General features: G+C 54.1%; 1 protein-coding gene across 1 annotated transcript in view; it reads right to left on the reverse strand.

The window, feature by feature from the left end:
- Positions 1–863, reverse strand: part of KCNJ12 (potassium inwardly rectifying channel subfamily J member 12) — a 40,506-nt gene extending 39,643 nt beyond the window's left edge. Inside the window, exon 1 of the mRNA XM_049874785.1 lies at positions 611–863. The gene's annotated coding sequence lies outside the window, so the exon portion shown is untranslated. The remainder of the gene's footprint in view (positions 1–610) is intronic.
- Between the last annotated feature and the right edge of the window lie 13,940 nt (positions 864–14,803).

Raw genomic sequence — 14,803 nt, forward strand, 5'->3', positions numbered from 1 at the left:
AGCCCCTGGAATTGTCTTCTACAAGCAAAAAGGAGCCGCGGAGTTGCAGCTTGCTCGCTGGCGGAGAACGGCATTTCCAGAATATTTTTACTCCATTAGAGCGAAGGAGATGGCGAAAAAGAACCGACTCCCAGGACCCGCAGGGTCGGGCCCGGGGCGTTTTCGGAGCCGCTCCCACACCCCGCGACCGCCGCCGCAAGCCCAAATCCAGTCCTGGGTCTCCGGGAAGGTCACGCGTAGGGCTGCTGCCACGCGCCCAGTGCCTCTCCACGCTCGCTCCTGAGCCCCTTCTGGCAAGCCAGGCCGGGGGGTAGGGGGGATGGGGGGGGGAGAAGGCTCCTAAACTTTCCCGAGTGTCCCCACGACGAAGGTTAGCAAAGATCAAAGTTCCCTGGGGGCGGGATCCAGAGACACCGCAGGGAAGAAAAGCTCGAAGTCAGCATTTCCTCCAATGGCTCACCAAGGGGGGGGGGGGGGGAATGAAAACGCGAGGAAGAGAAACCCTCCCGAAACAACTACCCTGTGGCTGCACCCTACCCTGTGGCTGCACCCCGTCGTGCGGACGCCGGTCCTGTAGGGGTCCCCAGGCGCCCAGTGGCCGTGCACTTACCTCGGTCAGCGCCCGGGGCGCGGCGCGCTCCGCATCTTCCGAGCTCCGGCCGGCCGCTCCTGGCCCCGGCAGCCGCTGCGCGGGCTTCATAGCCGCCGCCGCTAGCTCAGGCGGGATCCCGGGGCCGCTCCATGCCGAAGGGCGCGCCGGCCCAGGAGAAGGTCTCCCGGGTCCAACCGCGGGGCGGGGGCGCGCCTGGAAGGCGCCTCCGACCGCGGGGCGCTGGCTCGGGCCGGCGCGGCTGGCGCGCGTCCCTTGGGCCGGCCGGGAGCGCGGCCCGGCCCCCTCCCCCGCCCGCTGTGATCCGATCCCGGGCCGGGCCCGGCGCGCTCCCTCACGCTGGAGCCCCGCGCCCCGCCCCGCGGCGACAGTTCCCAGGGCGGCGGCGGCGAAGCGGAGGAAGGCGGAGAGTGAGAAATGGAGGGCGAGGAGGCGGCGATAGGCAAAAGCTCAGCGGGCACCCAGCTCCGCGACCCGCTGTCACCCAGCCCGGCTCGGCAACTCCTCTAACTCTCGGCACAGAGCACGCCCGCTCCGCGCCGCGCCGCGCCGCTCCGAGCCGCTGCCCCCGCCCACCGCGGCCCGGCCCTCCACCTCCTCCCGCACACACTGCCAGCCACTTGCGCACTGGGGCGCGCGCGCGCGCGCACACGCGCACGCACGCGCGAACACACACACACACACACACACACACACACACAGAGGCACGTCCTCTCGGGGACACACGCGCGCACACAGGTGCATGGCGAGCGCACACTGGCAGGGGAGCTTGCACATAAGCGTTCACGGAGCGGATACACAACGCTCAGGCATCTGCATCCACACATGGAAAGCACATGCCCCTACATGCTTGATGGGCACAGGTGCACACACGCACACACACACATACATCCAGGGTGGCGTCTGCACGTGGACACACGAGCACAAACATGCACCCCACGGAAGTCCTCCCACCCCCCGCCCCATGCACACTTGCCCTCCTGGCACACATCGCCCCCACCCCCTCCCCCTTTAATTGCCTCTCCTCCCCATCTTGTGCTGTTTGGCTTCTTCTGTCTCCTGCTTCCTCCCTCTCTGGTCCACCCCTGCCCTCTCTGCCAATTTGACCTGCATATGACCCTCTTTTCTCCCCTACCCCTGTCTCTGGAGGCTCAGCCTTTCTTCCCAGCCTGTCCTCAAGAGCCCTGCCTTCCCAGCTTCCTGGAGCTTATTGTCAGGGCCTCAGATTTCCCGGCCTCCCACAGGGCCCAGACCTTTCATCCTGGCAGACAGACCCTCCCAGTGGGCCTCAGCCTGGGGAGACCCCATTTCATCACTGCCTGACCCCTCACTCGGCCTCAGGGTCACAGAATTGGGCCGAGGAGGTGGGTCTGTGCCAGGAGCATGTGCCTCAAAAGGCTTCCTGGCCACCTCAGCCTCAAGCTTCCACTTTAATGTTAAATATAATTATGTGTCTGTGCATCAGGGAAGTAGGCTGCAGGATTCTAATCAAGGAGGAGGGCTCTCTGGCCACCACCCAGACTGATGACGGCTCTGAGCTGGTCTGCTGGCCCCAGGCAGCTGGCAGGTGCCGCTCAACCTCAGCCACCGAGAGCATCAAGGGGCTCAGGCTCTCCTGGGTTTGAGAGCCACCTCCTTTACCAGGCAGCTGTGGAGGCAGGTCACTTAGCTACTCCATACCTCAGTTTCCCCCTTGCCAAATGAAGGATGGTGGTCATTCCTGCATCTTGAAGCTGTGGTGAGGATTAAACGAGATAAGTATACCTAAAGCACTTAGCACAGCACTCAGCTGGGTAAAATAAAAATGGACCACACTTATTTCTAGGCTCCTTGCTAAGGACCTGGCTGAAGTTATTTGTCACTTGGATCCTCTAGGGAAGATACTCTCATTGGCCCTGTTTCACAGATGAAGAAACTGAGGCACAGAGAGGGGTAGTCACTTGCCTCGGCACAGAGCCATTGAACTGGGGAGCCAGGACTCAAAGCCTGCCAACTGGTGACTCCCCAGGGTGCAGTGGTAAGAAGGGCACCACAGGAGATCCAGCCGTAATGCCCCATCCCTGCCCCCAACTGGTATGGCTTCCTGGTATCCTCCTTCTCCTAGGGGACCAGCCTCCCAGGCAACCAAAAACTCTCAGGAAACTTTTTCACCTTTTCCCTCCGAGTGACCAAGGAGGGAAGTGACTCAGTTCCCCATCCTCCCCTCCCTCATTTGCCCAAAAGGCAGGATCAAAGGGCGCCACACTGAAGGCCTTCTTCCTCACCTAGGAAAGGACTCAGCTATCCCCAAGGGGACAGGGCCTGAAACATTCCTCCTTGTGGGGCCCCACTGCGAGGCCCCAAAGGACTGGTGGCATCCCTTCAGCTGGGCGAAGGTTCCAGCAAAGGATCTTGTCTAGGGGACAAGGGAATGGACAGGAACATCTCAGAGTATCTCCATGTCTAGGATTCTGACAGCTCTAGGACAAGTGGCTGACCTCTAGGGCACTTCCCGAAAGCCCCCACCTAGCTGCTCCTCACCATGGTCAGTGCAGGGCACACTGGGTCTGTTACCTGGGCCCCAGGCTCCACAGGGCTAGTATCGGACCAATTTCACAGAGAGACCAAGTGTCTTGCCCAAGGTCACCCAGCAAAGAATGTCCCAGCTGAAAGGCAAACCCACTTGCTGGATGAGATGAAACGATGATTCCTAACCCCATCCCATGCATAGCTGCTACGGGCATGGGGTAGGGCCCACAGCCCTTTGCTAGGCTGGCCCAGGAAAGGGCAAAGAAGGAGGCATAGAGGGGCAGGACTTGCTCAGTCCTCTCCCTAACCACCTCCCACACCTGCCCCCCAGGGCTCCCTAACTGTGGGCGGAAGGGCTCATGGCCCCTCCCGAGGCACGACCTACAGCGTCGGCCTCCCTCCTGTGCTGAGTGGACCAGGTGTGGGTCTGCACTCCCAGTCCTACCTTTCCCTGGCAGTTCCACCTTGGGCAAGTCCCTTGCTGAGGGCCCACTTCCTTCACTGTAAGATGCGGGGGGTTATAACAGCAGCAATGATAATAACACCCCCCCCCAACACACACACGCCTTGGAAGAAACCAATAAGATGAACACAAGCTAAATGCCCTGCACACAGTAGGTGCTTTAGGAACGAGCATGCCCTCCCCGGTACCCTCTACATGGGCCCCTTGACCTTCTTTCCCATTCTGCCAGTATTCTTTCTCCCTCCAGGCTAGAGGAACCCCTGGTGGCATAGCTGCTAACTAAAAGACGGGCAGTTTGAATCCACCAGACGCTCCTTGGAAACCCTATGGGGCAGTTCTACTCTGTTCTATAGGGTCGCTATGAGTCAGCATCGACTCGACAGAACGGGTTTGATTTTTGGTTTTCCAGGCTAGAGGTTCCTCCAGGGACAGGACAAGGCTGAGGCCCCCTCCCAGACCCTCCCCGCCCTGGGCTGGGCACACAGTGTTTGTTCCAGAAAACATTCACTGATCAAGCCTTCTCAGAGCCACAGGCTGGAGGGCAGAAGAGCCCCTCAGCCCATTTGCAGCCATTCCCTAGTTTTGCTCATGAGGAAATTGTGGCCTTCGGCCCACCTCCAGGCCACAGGTCATCCGCCAAGCAGTAGCAGTAGCAGACAGCATCAGATGTCAAGTAGGTACACTAGTGTTCTGCCAAAAAGCAGAAACCACCCAAATGCCCATCAGCGGTTGAAACAAGACACAAAACGCACCACATCCATGCAGTGGAATGTTATTCGGCCCTGAAGAAAAATAAAGTTCTGTTGTCCACAACATGGACACACCTTGAAGATGTGCAGAGTGAAATACGTTAGACACAAAAGGATGAATGTTGTATGATCCCACTTATATGAAATATCTAGAAAAGGCAAATTCATTGAGACAGAAGTTTATTAGGGTTTTACCAGAAGCTGGGGGAGCGGGAATGCGGAGCAACTGCTGAAGGGGGACTGGGCTGCTGTTTGGGGTGATAAAAACTTTTGGACCTAGAAAGTGGTTGTGATTACACAACATGTGGATGTAATTAATGTCACTAAATTGTATACTTCATATGGTTAAAACGGCAAATGTTATGTTGTATATATTTTACCACAATAAATTTTTAAAAATGTGAAATGGAATCACATCATGCTCTGGTTTAAACCTTCCAAGGGAGTGTCCGCTGTCCTCAAGGCCCCCAGTGACCTATCTTGTCCACCCCCCTGGGCCTCTCCACTCCAGACCCCCCAGGATCCAGGCCCTTAGACACATTGAGCTATCTCCTCCCAGGGCCTTAGGACCGTTTTTGCCCCCTGCTGGAAAAATTCTTTTCTGAGAACTAGTCTTCATTCAGATGGCAGCTCAAAGGTCACCATCTTGGGGAGGCCTGCCTGACCCCCCAGGTAAAGCCCCCTCCCTGCCAGGCACTCGCTGTCACCTGACACCCCACCCCGCCCCCCACCCCCATTGTCTTTTCTTTCTGCTTTCTGGAGTTGTCCTCTGGGAATGTAACCCTTGTTTACTGCCCTCTCCTTGGCTCTGTGGGGACAGGAATGAGGTCTGTTGTGTCCACAGCTGTAACCTCAGCACACAACACAAGGCCTGGCATGAGGCAGGTGCTCAGCAAATGTTTGCCGAACGAGCAAACGCGTGGTGGGGAGACCCAGTGAGTGAAGGAGTTCTCCTGCTCTGCTCAATTTGCAGCCACACTACCCTTTTTTTTACCCTTTTTACCCTTAGTCCTGCCACCACCCAATCCAGGGCTACGCAAGCTCCCCGTAGGGTTTGTAGATAGTTAGTTGCTCAGCACAAGTCTGAGCTTCTCCTCCAGGCAGGTGGCCAGGCTCTGGGGTTCAGCCTGCCTCTTACCCTTACCCCCATCAGGTGGTCAGAGGAGACCTGTCCCTGGCTGGTTCCAGAATATTCATCTCTGGTAGGATGCACAGACTGTGTTCTGCCCAGGCCCCATCTATACCTTGGCTTCACCAAGGTGCAGAGAGAGGCCCAAGATCACATAGGCCGTGAGCCACAAGAGTGGAGCCAGACTGAGGTGTCCTGAACCTCAGCCCTGCCCCTTCCTCAATGCCATTTGCCCCAAGGCACTCTCTGATAATAATAATAATAATAATGATAGTAACAATGGCTGAGGCTGACTGTGGACTTGGCATGTCCAGGCACGGGGTTCAATGGTTAACCACATTAACTCATTTCATCCCTCAGCAGCCTTAGGGAGTAGATGTTGTTAGTACCCCATCTGATTGATGAATAAATAACCAGGCAGGTCAGAGCTCTTGGTGGTGGGAGGCTTTGCCTGGGGAGGAAGTGGGCTGTGCATTCCCAGAGGTATGTAAGCCAAGGCTGGTGGCCCTGGAGATGAAGGAAAGCTAGTGTCCTGCACACACACATCCCCCGCCCCCGCCCCCTCTGGTCCCCGGGCTGACCCTGGAGCATTGATTGGAGGCCAGCAGAATTTCAGGAACGGCTGCGGCCCTGGAAACAGGACATAGAGTCCCTTCTTTTCATCAGGAAGCAGGCATTGATCAGCTCAGCCTGGAGCTGGCGATGGACTTATCTACCTTGTGCACAGGCACTGACACTTAGCCCAGCCTCCTCCCCCTCCTCTCCTTGGGCTCAGCTGGAGCTGCAGCTGTGAGGAGGATGAGCTAATGGGGACAAGGGAGACAATGGCTGCTGACAGCCGGGACTTTCAACCTCACTCCTAGAATTTCCTTGGTGTCAGGAGGGCCTAAGGCTTCAAGGTTTCCATCCCAGTTGTGCCATTTCAGGGGGCATCATGGTTCATGTCCTCCCATTGTTCAGGCCCCTTTTCTGAGACACTCTGCCATGTGTCTCCTGTGGGGCTGGGCCCACCCCCAAAGCCCAGGAGTAAGCATGGTCCAGGCTGGCCATGAGCATCACAGTGATTGGTTGAGGGATGGACATGTGATCAAAGCTAACCAATGAAAACCAGCCCTGGGAGTTTTGCTGGGTCTGCAGGAAAGGAAGGGGCTCTATTTCCTAGGGGCTGTTAGGCTGATAGGAGTGAGCTCCTGGGGACACCTTTACCCCCATGTGGGTGAGCACTACTCAGGCGAAAGCAGAGCTGAGATACAGACAGAAAGGAGATTCTGGACAAGGTCTTTTGAGCTCCCTGGATTAAGCCATTCCTGAAGATGGACTACCCGCTGGACTTTTCTAGAGGGAATGAATGTGAAAAGGGCAGCAAAGCCTCCAAAATGTCTCTGACACTTTCTGATCTCTCTTTGTTCCTCTGTAACACAGGGTGTGTGGGAGCTGCTGTGGGCAGACTGTGTGGGGCTGGGATGAAACGGCACGTGCTGAAGCCCTGGTCTCCCTCCTCCCTCTTCACTGTCTTCCTTCCTCTGCGGGGACAGAGCTTCCAGGAAGGCAGGCCCCAGGAGGACAAAAATAGAGGGCAGTAAAGGAGGGAGGGAAGTCCTGCTTCAGCCTTCCTCTGAGTTAAAAATAACTTCCCCCAAGGAGGCCTCCCCGCTGGGATAATCCAGCCAATTACCTGGCCCCTTTCCACCCTGGTGGGCACCACCTACCTCTTCTCTGCGCTGCTCCCCCGTCTCTGTCCCTACAGCTGGGCCAGCACTCCTTGGACAGGGAGCGTCTGCTCTCAGGACCCACCAGGTAACCAGGCCCCTCACCAGCCTGCCTCGTTGAGTGTGTGAGCGTGGGGCTCAAGCCCTGGCCGCAGACTCTTCTTCTCTGAAATAGAAAGAGGTCACTCTGTGGGGCCAACAATGAAGCGGTCTTTGACCAAGCCCACTGTTTAAATTAAAAAAAAAAAAAAGGAACCAAGGGGCAGAGCAGGGTATGCTGCGTGACCTTATTTATGTTTTGTTTTGTTTTGTTTAATTGCAGATAGATTTGCCTAGCAGAGCAAAAGTTCTGGAAGTTTGGTTTTTTGTATGTGGTTTTTGTCCCCAGGGGACGGGCTTCTTTGCTCACTCACTTCCATGCAGACAGAAAGCCCAGGTCCTATTTCCCAGGGGCGCAGGGCAACCTGGCTCAGTCCCTGTACCTCCACTCACAGCCACAGAGCCTCTGTGTGGATATGAGGAGCCATCCCCACTGTACCTACTAGGGATTCAGGAGCCCCATGGTACACTGGAGAAGCTGCTGCTCTGTCTTGATAGAATTTTATACAGAAAACACCTATCACTTCAGTGCTTCTTTTTAAGCCAGGCTATGTGTACAGCATAGTAAAGCCTGACTACCCAGCCAGGGGTGGACACGGCTTCTCGGAGACCTGCACAGTCGATTCACTCACTCGTGGAATCATCTGGCACCTTCTAGGAGCCCAAGCACTGGGGATACCACAGGAACTCTTCTTAGGGGAGCAGCATGTCCATTCTGCAGCTGAGGAAACTGAGGCTCTACAGGAAAGGGCCAAAGTCAGTTGGCAGCCCTGAGGGCTGTACAGTGGCCACTGAACCCCGAGCTGGGATCTTCTGTCATGTCCAGATCAGGCTTCTTGTAGGAACCTGCAGTCCTGTGGGGTAGACAGACAGAGAAGGCAGCTTGGCAGCACCTGGTGACCCCGGGCTGAGGCAACTCTCTGAGTGACCCTATTCACTCTCCCTGTCCAGAAAACCAGCTCTGACTTCCAAGGCCCCAGCCACCTCTAGGCCTCTTATCCTGTGGGGAAGGTTGGCGACCAGAGTAGGCCGCAGAGCAGCCAGGGCCAAGCCCAGCCAACTGCCCCAGTCCTCTTGGTCTGAGAAGCCATCGGAGCTGCAGGAACAGGCTAGTGAGCCCACAAGGACAGGGGTCCAGAGCTGGACCAACCTGATCACCTGAGTCCCACCCCCAGCTCCTATTTATAGGAGCCCACATCTGGGAGGTTCTCAGGTAGCCGGAAAAGGGGGACTGGATTCCCGGGCCTCAGCCCTCGCTTGCCCACAGTAGACATGAGACCAAGGCGATGCAGTTGAGCAGTCCTGCCTGTTGTCAGCCAAGGCCTTCTCCCTCAAAGCCTTAGTTTCCTCAGCTGAAGTGTGGGTGTGATGATCCTCCTAGAAGGTGGAGGCCCCAGGGCAGCAACCAGTACACAGGAGGTACTTAGTGAGGGGGTGTTCGGAGAGTTGCATGCCTCCTCCTCCAGGCAGCCTCCCTGGGTGCCCCACCCACCTAGGGTAGTCACATGTCTTCTTTGGGCACCAACAGCCTCCAGGGCTCTGTGAAGTCATGGTCCACCTTCAGTTCTGCCTCCCCCACAGATTGGGAACTGCTTGAGGGCATAGGGTGCTTCCCTGCTCTCATTGCCCCTCCTGTCCCACCCTTGGCTCCCACACCCTCCTGTCTGCCTACAGAAAAAAGGGTATTGGCTGCCATTATTGGGATAAAAAAAAAACCCAAAGTGAAGATATGTACCTACTTGCACATCTACGTTTGGTAGAATATTTCGGAATCGAACGCAAGGAATGGACCAACAGGAAGGGAGTTGGAAGGCTGGGGGAAAAGGAGGGAGGCACGCTGTTCTCTGTAAGTCCTTTGTATCTTAATACATGTTCGAAGATTACACGTCTTCCCTGTCTTAGTCATCTAGTGCTGCTATAACAGAAATACCACAAGTGGATGGCTTCAACAAACAGAAGTTTATTCTCTCACAGCCTAGTAGGCTAAAAGTCCAAATTTAGGGCGTCTGCTCCAGGGGAAGGCTTTCTCTCCCTGTTGGCTCTTGAGGAAGGTCGTTGTCATCAATCTTCCCCTGGACTAGGAACTTCTCCGTGCAGGAACTCTGGGTCCACATGACATGCTCTGCTCCTGGCACTTCTTTCTTGGTGGTATGAGGTTCCCGTGTCTCTGCTCACTTCTCTCTTTTATATCTCAAAAGAGACTGGCTTAAGACACTATCTAACCTTGTAGATCTCGTCAATACAACTGCCACAAATCTATCTCATTACATCATAGTGATAAGATTTACAACACATAGGGAAATCACATCAGATGACAAAATGTTGGACAATCATACAGTACTGGGAATAATGACCTACCCAAGTTGACAGATATTTTGGGGGGACACAGTTCAATCCATGACACTCCCCAAAATTTATTCCTTCATTTTAAAATAGCCCAAAGAAGGGAGACTTCCCCTGGCTCCCCTTCATCACCTGGAAGGTGGGTCCAGAAAGCCCCTCCCACTGCTCTTTGCCCCATCCTGGCTCTGAAATCCACCTGCCTGTGTAGCTTTCTATGCCTGGCTCCTGAGACTCCCCGGGAGCTGCCCTGAGCAGGTACAGCCCCATCCTGTCTGTGATGATGAATAAACTCTCCTGCAAAGGCCTGCGCTCAGGAAGTCAGGTTGGCCAGCCCCAGGGAGTAGGGTTGCAGGCTTCTCTCAGCCACCACCCTGCCCTACGGTGGTGGGCAGCGTCTCCCCACATGAGGAGCACTTGCTGTTGGCCCAGTGGGCCTATAGGACTCCCCACCAGTCCTTTGCCTCTGCTGTTCCCTCTAGCTGGGGTGCCTCCTTTGCTTCAGATCCAAATGAAATCCTTACCATAGGTTCTGAGTCCACATTAAGGAATTTAGTTCCCGAGCCGGAGGAACCCTCCCCCAGGCTGGCCCATCCACAGCATGGGTGCAATTAGCACCGATGCCATTTAAAATCCATTAACCTGCCCAGGAATGGGGGTGATAAATATAGAATCAATTTCCAAACCACAGTCCCTCCCCACCAAGCCCACAGCTGGCCCCAGGGATTTTCCCTCCATGAACACGCAAATGCAGCAAAGACCCTCCTCCGAGGGCCAGACATTGACTTTGTGGGCCAGGCGTTCCGCTGGGCTCCGGTGTCAGGCGGACTCAGGTTCAAATCCCAGCACCACCACACAAGAGCTGCGTGCCCTTGGGCAAATTGCTTAACCTCTCTGTGCCTCGGCTTCTTCCTCTGCAAAATGAGAACCACAGCAGAGCCTGGCCCTTGGGGCTGTAGTGAGGATCAGAAGAGGGGAAAGTGCTCAGCCTGGCATCTGGCACAGAGCAGGCACACCATAAAGACTTGCTATTGTTGTAACTGCTGTTGTGGCCATTCCTGGCAGGGAGCTCTAGAGCAATTAACCTGGGGTCTGTGGATGGAGTTCAGGGTCCACATATTTGAATGGAGAAAAAAAATCACTATTTTTACCAACCTTCAACTGAAATCCAGCATTTCCTTCCACTGTGAATTGAAGCAGTAAACCCTGGTGGCATCAGCAGCACCAGTACCTTTGTCACCAGAGACAGCACAGAGTCTCATACCCCATTACAGGAGTTGCAGACCTCTCAAAACATCATTTACATTCATCATGGGTTCAAAATTATGGCTGGAATTAGATCCATCACTCACCTTATCACCAAAGCATTAGTGAAGACGCACGTATTTACTATAACACGCACACACTTTTTACCTATTTCAGTAACTGGTTTCCTTGGGAATCCTGTGTGTTTTACTTGATACATGTATGGCCTGGATTCTGAGGAGGGATCCACGGCACAGGAAAGGGTCGGAGGCCCTATGCTAGGGGTATGTCACCATGGGTGGTGTTGGACCCACTGACAGAAACCCGAGATTCTCACCCTTCTTGCTCACTGTGCACTGTGGGACCCCAAGCCCACTCATCCTCTTGGGGCCTTCTATGCCCATTTGCACAGCTTGAGCATCTCCAGGCTCCCCTGGAGGAGTCAGGTGTCATCTGAGCCCTGGGCTGGGTGGGGTTGGACAGAGGTGTTGTGGTGGCCTGGGGGTAGAGGCTGCCACTGTCTCTGCCCCACTTGTGCCCTGCAGAGCTCTCACACAATCACCCCAGGAACCCCGATCACGCAGTCCACCCAGAGATCCCTCTCACCTCGGTGCACGTCTCAATCCCTCCCCAGCATCATGGCCACCCCAGCCTGCCATCTCTAGCCCCTGAAACTGGTGCTCAGAGGGGTGAAGAGAAGAAGGTGTGGGAGAAGCCCCTCCTGACCAGGCTCCCCAGGGTGGGTGGTGGTACAAGGGTTGTCCACAAGTAAGGGGCTTACAAATGTGGGGGTGCAACCTGGAGGAAATGGCCCCTGCTAGCACCCCATGGAAGCAGGGAGGCCAGAGACCTCATCCTGAAGGTGTCAGCTCATCTCTGGGACCAACACACTGAATTCTCCAAGGCACTGCTCTACCCAGATCTCCATGCCCCAGTTAGAGGAGGAAAAGGTCTTCTTGCTTCATACCATTTTACAGATGAGGGAAACTGAGGCATGGAGACATTAAATCCAAGGTCACGTAGCCACAGAGTGGCCAGCTCTGAAAAGGATGCCCGTAACTGGGGTCCTGAGCTCCTTCCTGGTGCAAGTCATCTCAGGGGTCCCTTCAGCTCCTGGTGCCCAAAGGCCCACCATTGTGGCAAGGATCTGGAGCAGGGGACATTCAGGGCAGAGTGAACAGCAAAGACAAAGGGCTGGTGGGGGAAGCCCAGGGGGTGTGTGGTTAGTGGGACCTAGGTGTCTTTGAGGGCCAAGTTCAGCCTCTTTCTGCCACCGGTGCAAACGAAGGAACACAGAGTGACTCAAAATTTAGACAGGTCTGCTCTGGGAGATTGTGAGCACCACGTTGCAAGAAGTGTTCAAGTACCCAGGCCCTTTGTGTTCCTGAGTGGCAGGCTTCGGATGTTGGGGCTGGGCTCTGGTGCGTGTGCGTGTGGGTGTGTGTGTTGGGGCGGAGCAGGGGATCAGGCCTGTCCCAGGCACAGGCACGAGGTCACTGCCGAGAGCTGGGTGCCCCATTGTCCCCAGATTTCCCCTGGGCCTTTGGCCGAGACAGGGCTTAGGTATAGAATGGGTGCGGTGAGAGAAGCAAGATGGGGAATTCGTAGCTTTGTGTCAGCACATAGCTTCTGCTGGGCGAGGGTCATGGCCCCGTCCAGCCTCTTAAGCCTCAGAGGCTCTGAGTGGCAGACACACAGCCCTCACCCCATCTCGACTTTGTCAGGGGAAGGTGGCAGGAGGTTGGGAGAGGATTTTCATCATTCAGCTTAGGAAACTGTTTCCGTTTAGCCTGGCTGGGTTGTGAGCATCCTTAGGGGCTCTTGCTGCAGGAAAAATCACAAACTCTTCCCAATGGAAAAGATAGTTTCTGAAAGGGACATCTGCAAGCCATGGGAACTAGGTGCGGAGCTTCCTGATCACGTTCTGAAACTTGCCCTTCGTGCCCACGACGAAGTCTCCTTTTGCTGTTTGGGGTCTCAGCTCCCTGCCTGGGTCCCATGTGGTCCTGGACTCCTGGTGCCACCCTTGCCTGGAGTCTGGTCAGGGACAGCCCCCAGCAACCTCCACGGTAGGACGGGGATGAGATGTGGAGTGGAGGAAGGAATGAGCACCACAGGGCCTAGGCAAGGGACTGCTCCATGGGACTAGTCACATAGCCCTTCCTCAAATACCCTCTGTCTAACCCCACCCAGGGCTCCTACTCACTGTTGGTTTCAAGGTCCCCCATTATCCTCTGATCTTGTCTCCTACCTCCTCCCTCTCCCACTTTCTCACTCTTTCTCAGACGCTTCCACCTCAGGGCCTTTGCACTTTCCCTTCCCTCTGCCTGTAGCGCTCTTCCCTCAGACACCGGACGGCTCCCTTTTCCACCAGCCTCAGGTCTTTGCTTACATGTCTCTTCTCAGGGATGCCTTCTCTGAACAACTTATTTAGAATCCTACTGCTCTCTCCACTCCATATTCTCTTTCACAGATTTCTTTTTCTCCATATCACCTATCATATTAAATGAATCAGGAAGCATCTAAAAAGATGCAAGGAATACACAGAGTCACTGTACCAAAAAGAATAGGTCAACATTCAACCATTTCAGGAGGTAGCTAGCATATGATCAGGAGCCGACAGTACTGAAGGAAGCAGCCCAAGCTGCACTGAAGGCATTGGTGAAAAACAAGGCTGTAGGAGTTGACAGAATACCAACTGAGATGTTTCAACAAACGGATGGAGCGCTGGAAGTGTTCTCTCGTGTATGCCAAGAAATTTGAAAGACAGCTTCCTGAGCAACCGACTGGAAGAGATCCATATTTGTACCCATTCCAAAGAAAGGTAATCCAACAGAATGTGGAAATTATCGGTCAATACCATTAATATCCCACACAAATAAAATTTTTTTGGAGATCATTCAAAAGTGGTTGTAGCAGTGTATTGACAGGGAACTGCCAGAAATTCAAGCTGGATTCAGAAGACTTGGAATAAGGGATATTGTTGCTGATGTCAGATGGATCCTGGCTGAAAGCAGAGAATACCAGAAAAGTGTTTACCTTTGTTGACTATGCAAAGGCATTCAACTGTGTGGATCATAACAAATTATGGACAACATTGTAAAGAATGCGAATTCCATCCAGAACACTTAATTGGGCTCCTGAGGAACCTGTACATAGACCAGGAGGCAGTCGTTAGAACAGAACAAGGGGATACTGCATGGTTTAAAGTCGGGAAAGGTGTGCCTCAGGGCTGTACCGTTTCTCCATACTTATTCAATCTGTATGCTGAGCAAATAATCTGAGAAGCTGGACTATTTGAAGAACTCAGCATCAGGACCAAAGGAAGGCTCATTAACAACCTGTGTTATGCAGATGCCACAACCTTATTTGCTGAAAGTGAAGAGGACTTGAAGCACTTACTAATGAAGATCAAAGACCACAGCCTTCAGTATGGGTTATACCTCAACATAAAGAAAACAAAAATTCTCACAACTGGACCAATAAGCAACATCATGAAAATGGAGAAAAGATGGAAGTTGTCAAGGATTTCATTTCACTTGGATCCACAATCAACACCCATGGAAGCAGCAGTCAGGAAATTAAAAGATGCATTGCATTGGGCAAGTCTACTTCAAAAGACCTCTTTAAAGTTTTCAGAGCAAAGATGTCACCTTGAGGACTAAGATGCACCTGATCCAAGCCATGGTGTTTTCAATCGTCTCATATGCATGTGAAAGCTGGATAATGAACAAGGAAAATCAGAGAAGAATTGATGCCTTTGAATAATGGTGTTGGCGAAGTTTTGGAAGAAGTACAGCCAGGATGTTCCTTAGAAGCAAAGATGTCAAGACTTCATCTCACATACTTTGGACATGTCCCTGGAAAAGGACATCATGCTTGGTAAAGCAGAGGGTCAGGGAAAAAGAGGAAGACCCTCAATGAGATGGATTGACACAGTGGCTGCAACAA

The sequence above is a fragment of the Elephas maximus genome, chromosome 2 (genome assembly GCF_024166365.1).
Source record: "Elephas maximus indicus isolate mEleMax1 chromosome 2, mEleMax1 primary haplotype, whole genome shotgun sequence".
Classification (NCBI taxonomy): Eukaryota; Metazoa; Chordata; class Mammalia; order Proboscidea; family Elephantidae; genus Elephas; species Elephas maximus.